The sequence below is a fragment of the Malaclemys terrapin genome, chromosome 3 (genome assembly GCF_027887155.1).
Source record: "Malaclemys terrapin pileata isolate rMalTer1 chromosome 3, rMalTer1.hap1, whole genome shotgun sequence".
NCBI lineage: Eukaryota > Metazoa > Chordata > Testudines > Emydidae > Malaclemys > Malaclemys terrapin.
The window spans coordinates 198,674,626-198,682,957 of NC_071507.1; positions in this window are offsets into that span (position 1 = coordinate 198,674,626).

Consider the following 8,332-nt stretch of genomic DNA (forward strand, 5'->3'; position numbering starts at 1 on the left):
AATTATTTAAAACTATACTATATATGTATATAATGTCTTTTGTCTGGAGAAAATTTTTTCCCTGGAACCTAACCCTCCCCCATTTACATTAATTCTTATGGGGAAATTGGATTTACTTAACATCGTTTCACATAAAGTAGCATTTTTCAGGAACATAACTACAACGTTAAGCAAGGAGTTACTGTATCTTTTGGGGGATGGGGTGACCAGATCTGCACACAGTATTCAAGGTGTGCACATACCATGGATTTATATAGAGGCAATATGATATTTTCTGTCTTATTATCTATCCCTTTCTTAATGATTCCCAACATTCTGTTTGCTTTGTTGATGGCCGCCGCACATTGAGTGGATATTTTCAAAGAACCAACCACGACTCCAACATCTCTTTCTTGAGTGTTAACAGCTAATTTAGACTCCATCATTTTGTATATATAGTTGAGATTATGTTTTCCAATGTGCATTACTTTGCATTTATCAACATTGAATTTCATCTGCCATTTTGTTGCCCAGTCACCCAGTTTTGTGAGATCCCTTTGTAACTCTTCGCAGTCTGCTTTGGACTTAACTATCTTCAATAGTTTTGTATCATCTGCAAATTTTGCCACCTCGCTGTTTACCCATTTTTCCAGATCATTTATGAATACATTGAACAGCACTGGTCCCAGTACTGACCCTTCAGGGATACCACTATTTACCTCTCTCCATTCTGAAAACTGATAATTTATTCCTATCCTTTGTTTTCCATCTTTTAACCAGTTACTGATCCATAAGAGGACTTCCCTCTTATCCCATGATAGCTTACTTTTCAGAAGTCAATTTAAATTAAATACATTTTTCTATAAATTATATTTTTTTTAGAAATCTAGAACTGTTATGTGTATGTTTGGTGTATTTTGCATTATCCTTATGTTAAATTTGCATTATCCTAACAAAACATTTAATGTATTCATATCTCTTTTATATGTTGCAGGTCAAAGTGAAAATGAAAAGACAAAAAAGAATACAACAATTTTTCCACTCAAAGGCCTCAAAAACTAACCAAGGTGAAGAACACCTCAAGAACCAAGAATATATCAACATGTCATCTGAAGGGTCAAGTGTTGTATATACATTTGACCAGCCCGAAGCACAAATACAGTTACCTACTGAAAAAACAGTGTCTCCAAAAACTAAAGGCAGTTCCCGATGTTTGTTGATCAAAGTGTTCCCATTTATTGAAGTTACAAAAGATGGCTACCGGTGCACCTCTTGCAAAAAAGCTTACAAAGCAGGAAAGCTTCCCAATGCTATAACTGGTAAAAGTGGAGGAGCTTGGTTTGTCAGACCAATCAGCAAAGCCAATGCTGACAAACTACATGAAAAGGCTGCAAAACACCAGGCCTCTGGAGTGTATCAACATGCAGAAAGCCTTATAAGCCCACTTTCAAAGCCAATTTTAGAAGTACTTAATGAGGCTGTTAAGAATGCTGGAGACACAACACAGTTCATGCGAACAAACATGGCTGTGGCATCATACTTTCTATTTAAGCAAGAGATACCACACACTACACACTGGAGGCCAATGTTAAGTGCATTGTCACTTGTTCATCCTGAAGTTGAGCACTGGTTCCAAACAAGACCAGCAAATGCTCACTATCTTTCTGCAAGAAACTCAACTGACTGGCTAGAAGCATGCGGTGCAACGGTGAAACACTCAACAGCTGAAAAAGTGAAGAACTCTCTCACCACATTCAAAAAATTTGCATACATGGCTGATGAATGCACCGATGCAAATGGGCATCAAATATTAAGTCATTGTTTACCTTATCTTGATGTCAGTGATAGGCCAGTAGATGCATTTCTAGATGTTCAAATTATAGAAAATACATCGGCTGCATCTGTGACAACCCACATCTTAGAAGAGTTAAATGCTTGTCAATTGGACCCCAAATAGGTGGCTACTTGTGCATCTGATGGAGCTGCAAACTTCTCTGGAAGACATGTTGGAGTACAAGCTTTGCTCAGAGAAAAGTGTAACCATAATCTCTCCTATACACACTGCAGAGGCCATCTACTCCAACTAGCACTAGTACAAGCTGCAGAATCTTCAAAAGACATTAAAAAAGCTATAAATGTAATGTCTTCATTATATTCTTTTTTCAGCAGGAGTCCAAAAAGACTGAGTATCTTGGAAAATATAGAAGATACACTGGGACTGAAGTTCAAATTAGTCCAACCTGAGAAAACCCGCTGGCTTTCTCATGAGTGATCCTTCTTAAAATTACTCCAGGTGTTATTACTGGTTTTGGAAAGTATCTTCCAAGATGGGATGGATCTAAATAGTGAGGCTGGCGAATTACTTTTGCTACTACGTTCAGAGAAGACTATTGCCATTCTCTCTCTCGTAAGTCTACTGTTGAAACCACTTGGGTCATTAAACAATGCCATCCAGGCATCTGCAACAACAGTAGTAGATCTTTGTCCAGCAATAGAAGCTACATTTGGAACAATCAGAGAGCTATTCATTGAAAAAGTACTGGAAGAAGCAAAGACTTCAGTCCAGAAGTTGACTAATGAAGGCATTTATATTGAATCCTGTGAAGAGGACAAGAAGTGTTTGTTAAGACAACTGAAAAAGTACACAGACTTGATTCTTAAAAATCTACAACAGCGACTTCTAGATTCTACTCAACCTCTTCGTAGCTTTTACAGATGCCTGTCCTATAAAACACCGACAGTTGAGTGGAGTGAGGCACTACCAGCAATGGGGCTGCCATGTGCTCAGGACAGAATAGAGAATTTGAACTCAGAGTAGAATATCATATGATGAATGAATGAAGATTTGTCTTCAACTTCTTTTTTATCATCAATAGTTGCTCGACAGGACCTTTGTGCTATGTTTCCTGGGATGAAAGAAGTAGGAATTCATCTCTTGCTACTCCCAATCACAACAGCTACAGTTGAGCATTCTTTTTCATCATTGAATAGAATTTTGTGTTCTGAAAGAAGTCTCCTTCTGCCTGATCATGTGAATGAACTAATGAGCATATCAACTGAAGGAATGGAAGTACCGGACACACGAGAAGCCACCGAAGATGAACGCATTGCATTCGAGAAGTTCATTAACAGAGTTGTGCAAAATTATAACAAGAAACCAAGAAGGATGTAGATGTAGTGCTTCATAGAAGGCTTTAGTAGCCAACTTTAATTTGTGTGGTTTTAAAACATGAGTTAAATCTAATAAAATGGTCATGAAACATTTTTCAGTTTTTACTATGGAATGAAGAAATTCACCCTCGCAAGATCCTGGTGAGGTATGGGAGTATTACTGTCCCAACTTTAAAGAGGGGTAACTGAGGCACAGAAAGGCTAAGGCCAAAATGTCATGGTTCTGTTGAATTTGGACGCCCCAGTTTAGACACCAAAATCCAACACTTCAAAAGACTCGCTGTCTGTGGGTGTCCAAGTTGAAAATATGTGGGGTTGTGGTTCAGAGGTGCAGAGCCCCCACAGCTCCCAGTGACTTCAGCTGGAGATTGGGATGTTCAGTGGTTTTTAAAAGCAAACCAAGAGGTCTCAAAACTGAGGCATCCTGAACCAATGCCTACTTTTGACCTACATGACTTGTCCACAATTATATAGCAGCTCAGTGGCAGAGCTGGGAAGAGATCCTAGTTGTTTTGACCTACAAGACCAGTGACCTCTGTGGTGTCCAGCGATTATACAGTGCTTAAGATGCTTGCAAGAGCTCTGCTTTATCCTTTATTCAATGTCTGATTCTAACTGGCTGTGCATAGCAACAAGAGCTTTACCGTATGTTGCCCAGACTCTCTCTCTGGGATGCTCAGCCCTCAAAGGCAGGGACATCATTTGCTACTGAGCAGTTAACTTCCCCCCAACTTTTCTGAGGTCTATATGCTCCATTATGTCTTCCACACCTCTAGCCCCAACTTTGCAGGTTATGAGATGTAAGCAGAGTCAGCATGAGCTCTCCCCTGACATCTGGTGATGAGCCGTGGAAAAGGACTTCAGGGGCTGATGTCGTTTGCCTGGGCACACCCACCCTGCCTAACATGATGGACTGCCTGCCCAAATGGTCACTTGGCTGCTTTGGGATCCCCAGTCTCTTTGTTATTGGGGCAGGAGAGTGTAATAAAGGGTTGTATCCTGGTTATGTGAATCAAGGACAGTAGAACTGTACTTGGCATTGTATGATGGAGGGATTCACCCTCAACTAAGCAGCACTTGCTAGGCAAGGGACATGGGTCCCAAAACCCAGTGAATGACAAGAGGCTGTGTGTACCCATTCTAAGGACCATAAACATGACTTTGACACCCCCCCCCCCCCCCGTAATAACAGAGCTAATTTTTTACTCCATTAGGTATCTTGTTACATGCTATAAAGCTGAAATCATGATACTCAGGTCTAGGCATTAGACCTGCTTTGGGCTAATAGTGCACCTACACTGAGGCTTCCCTACTCTGAGCTGAAATCACTGAGTGCTGTGTTAAGTGGGGGTGGGGCAGCCTGCAGGGTGGTGAGCGGCTAGCAGGATAGCTAGCGGGGAGGAGCGGCTTTCAGTGAAGACTGTAGCAGAACCCCACAGAGAGGCGGGGCATGTAAGCTGCCCCCCATACCTCCCTCAATTTCCACCCAGGCTGGGGGGGTAATCTCTGCAGATGAACTTCTGAACTCTAGGGGCTGCACTGACCAAGGTCAGAAACTGTAGGTGGGGTGAACTGTGACGGGTTGGATCACAGAAACCCCCTTGGGAACTGCCACCCGATGTGCAAAGACTACCCCTGCTTCTGTTTTCCCTGCCAGCTCAGGACTCCAGCACCCTGTCTTGCTGAGCCAGACACTCCCATCTGGCTCCAGACACAGATCCAGGGTCAGAATCTCCTGTCCCAAAGCTGCAAGTTTACCTGAAAACAGCTCGCAGTAGCGTGCTTGTCTTTAGCACTCAGATGCCCAACTCCCAATGGGGTCTAAACCCAGATAAATCCGTTTTGCCCTGCATAAAGTTTATGCAGGGCAAACTCATAAATTGTTCGCCCTCTATAACACTGATAGAGAGATATGCACAGTTGTTTGCTCCCCCAGGTATTAATACATACTCTGAGTGAATTACTAAATAGAAAGTGATTTTATTAAATACAGACAGTAGGATTTAAGTGGTTCAAAGTAGTAACAGACAGAACAAAGTAAGTCACCAAGCAAAATAAAATAAAATGCGCAAATCTATGCCTAATCAAACTGAATACAGATAATCTCACCCTCAGAGATGCTTCAGTAAGTTTTTCTCAGACTGGACACCTTCCAGGCCTGGGCACAATTCTTTCCCCTGGTGCAGCTCTTGTTGCAGCTCAGGTGATAGCTAGGGGATTCTTCATGATGGCTCCTCTCTCTGTTCTCTTCCCCCCTTTATATATCTTTTGCATAAGGCGGGAACTCTTTGTCTCTCTGGGTTTCCACCCTCCCTCACTGGAAAAGCACCAGGTTAAAGATGGATTCCAGTTCAGGTGACATGATCACATGTCACTGCAAGACTTCATTACTCACTTGCCAGCACACACATATACAGGAAGACTCACAGGTAAATACAGCCATCTGCAGACAATGGGAGTCATCAAGATTCCAAACCATCATTAATGGTCCACACTTTACACAATTACAATAGGCCCTCAGAGTTACATTTTATATTTCTAGTTTTAGATACAAGAGTGGTACATTTATACAAATCAGATGATCACACTCAGTAGATTATAAGCTTTGTAATGATACCTTACAAGAGACCTTTTGCATGAGGCATATCCTAGTTACTTACATTCACTTATTACCGTATTTTCTCTAAAACTATCTCAGTTACATTATATTGACTTATTATCAAGTTTTTTATAAAACCATATAGACTGCACAACGTCACAGGGTGACCGTTGGGTTGCTGGACTTAAGACCCTGAGGGGAAAAGGACTCTGCCAAACTTACTTGGGGGTGGGTCATTTGCTCATGGTTTGTGTTATGAATCCTGTTTGTGGTGTTTCCCCAATATAATGCCGCATTGTTTCCCTCCTTTACTAAAAGGCTTTTGCTACACTCAGACTCCGTGCTTGCGAGAGGGGAAGTATTGCCTCTTAGAGGCACCCACGGGGTGGTATGTAATTGTCCCATGTCACTGGGTGGGGGCTTGAGCCGGTTTTGCATTGCGTTATTGAAATGGAACCCCTACATACAGAACCCGGCCCTTCTTGCTGCCAACTCTGATGGTCAGAAGGGTTACAGTATAATTACATATAATGTACATATGCTGATACATCCTTGCCTCGCACAGCCCCTCAATTTTTCCATGCTTAAAGGCAGAATCCCCACTACCACCTCTTCCCTGCTAAGCCAAAAATTAATAATAATAATAATACTTTAAATACCACAACATTAATATAACACAATTACAAATACTTATAAACAAGACTGTGAGGGAAAACAAACATAAGAGGTAAATATCAGTTATGAGCAAACAGCTGTTACTGATTTTTGTATCTGGTAGGATTCCTGTTGCTTTATCCACACCAGATAAGCAATTGTCTAAATGGTTTCCTTCGTGGGCCCCTTTTCTCCCACTCCATCAGACCCTGCATTCTGCCTGGTGTGTGTAGAATTTTGAAGTGAGTTATCTACATTTAGAAGACCGACTTTGATTGTTTTACGTCTAGAGATAGCTTTTCTTTTCTGGGTGTTTCTAATACACATATCTAGACACATATTTACCTTTTTTAATAACTAAAAAAAGTTGAGTTAAAAATGTTCGTTTCAAAAGTGACATCCTTGCTTGGAGAGACAAGGGGGGGCAAGGTAATATCTTTTATTGGCCCAGCTTCTGTTGGTGAAAGAGACAAGCACAGGCCCAGATCCTCCAAAGTATTTAGGTGCCTAAATCCATTTGAGTATCTGAGCCAGCCCCTAATACCGCATCCTACACATTGGGCGGCCTTAGGGGTGGGCCACCCGAGCGACTGCCCAGGGTGCCGTGATCAGGGGGCACCATGCAGCAGTGCAGGGGAGTATGCTGCTGGAGTCGTGTGAGAAACTGCTCCCAGCTGCCAGGGCAGCACCGTGTGGTGGGGGGCCCAGACTTCTCCCTGCTTCCTCCTGGCGGAGGAACATGGGGCAAGGGACGAGCAGTGATGCATAGATACTGCTCGCTTCCCCCCGCCCCCCAATGTTCCTCCACGTCCCCGTACGGGGCTGGGAGGGCGGGAGCAAGGAGCAATGCCAGGGCTCCCTGCATCCAGGTCACTTTCCCCACCTGGGCTGTGTTTTGAGGTGAGCATCAGGAGCTGCTGCTCTCCAGGCCTGCCCTCCCCTTACACAGCCCAGGTGGGGAAGTGACCTGGATGCAGGGAGCCCTGATGTTGCCCCTCACTCCCCGCCTCACAGCCCTCTAAGATCCAGGTCAGTTTCCCCACATGGGTGCTGGAGGGAGGTGCAGGGTTGGGGCGCAGGAGGGGACAGAGGTTGGAGCACAGGAGGGGAGTGCAGGAGTTGGGACAAAGAGGGCACAGAGCAGGGGTTGGGGTGCAGGATGGGAGTACAGGGGTTAGGAGCAAATGGGGCACAGTGCAGGGGTTAGGGATGAAGGGAGGGGGAAACCTGGGGAGCCCACCAGGGCCAGAGACAATGGAGGAGTACCCACAGGGGCCAGGGGCAATGGGTTGGCGCTGTGCCCACAGGAGCCAGGGGAACCAAAATACAAGTTCGCCCAGGGTGTCATTTTCCCTAAGGCCGGCCCATTACTATAGTGCACTTTAGTAATAAACCAAACGACCTGATCATTCTTTTCCACTTGGGAGTTGTGATTCCATGAATGTTCTATAGTGTTATTTCGGGGCATATAAATGGAAGGACAGGGCTCTGGGGGGCATGGGAGATAGGCTGTTGCTAGGAGCAACGGCTGCAAAAATAAACGGGGACTTTTGCCCAGCACAGCAAATGAATTTGGTCTAGGGGCCTGAGCAGTCCTCTGAAGCATGAGGTCATAGATTCTTCTACACCTGCCTTAGCTCTGGGAGCTTAGGGAAAGCGCTGTGCCTGGAAAATGACGGTAATAGCTGGGATACTTTATCATTTAATAATGGTGACGCTGGCAATCATTATGCAGGGGACTGTACATTTTGTCTGTCACGGGGTTCCGTGTGATGCATCCTTGCAATGCTTGGCCAGGGGCAGGGGCTTTGCAGGGCTGCACCCTTGCAATGCCTGGGGAAGGAGGAGGGTGGCTTGCAATGCCTGGCGGGGGGGGGGGGGGAGGGGCTTTGCAGGGATGCACCCTTGCAATGCCGGGCGGGTGGGGGG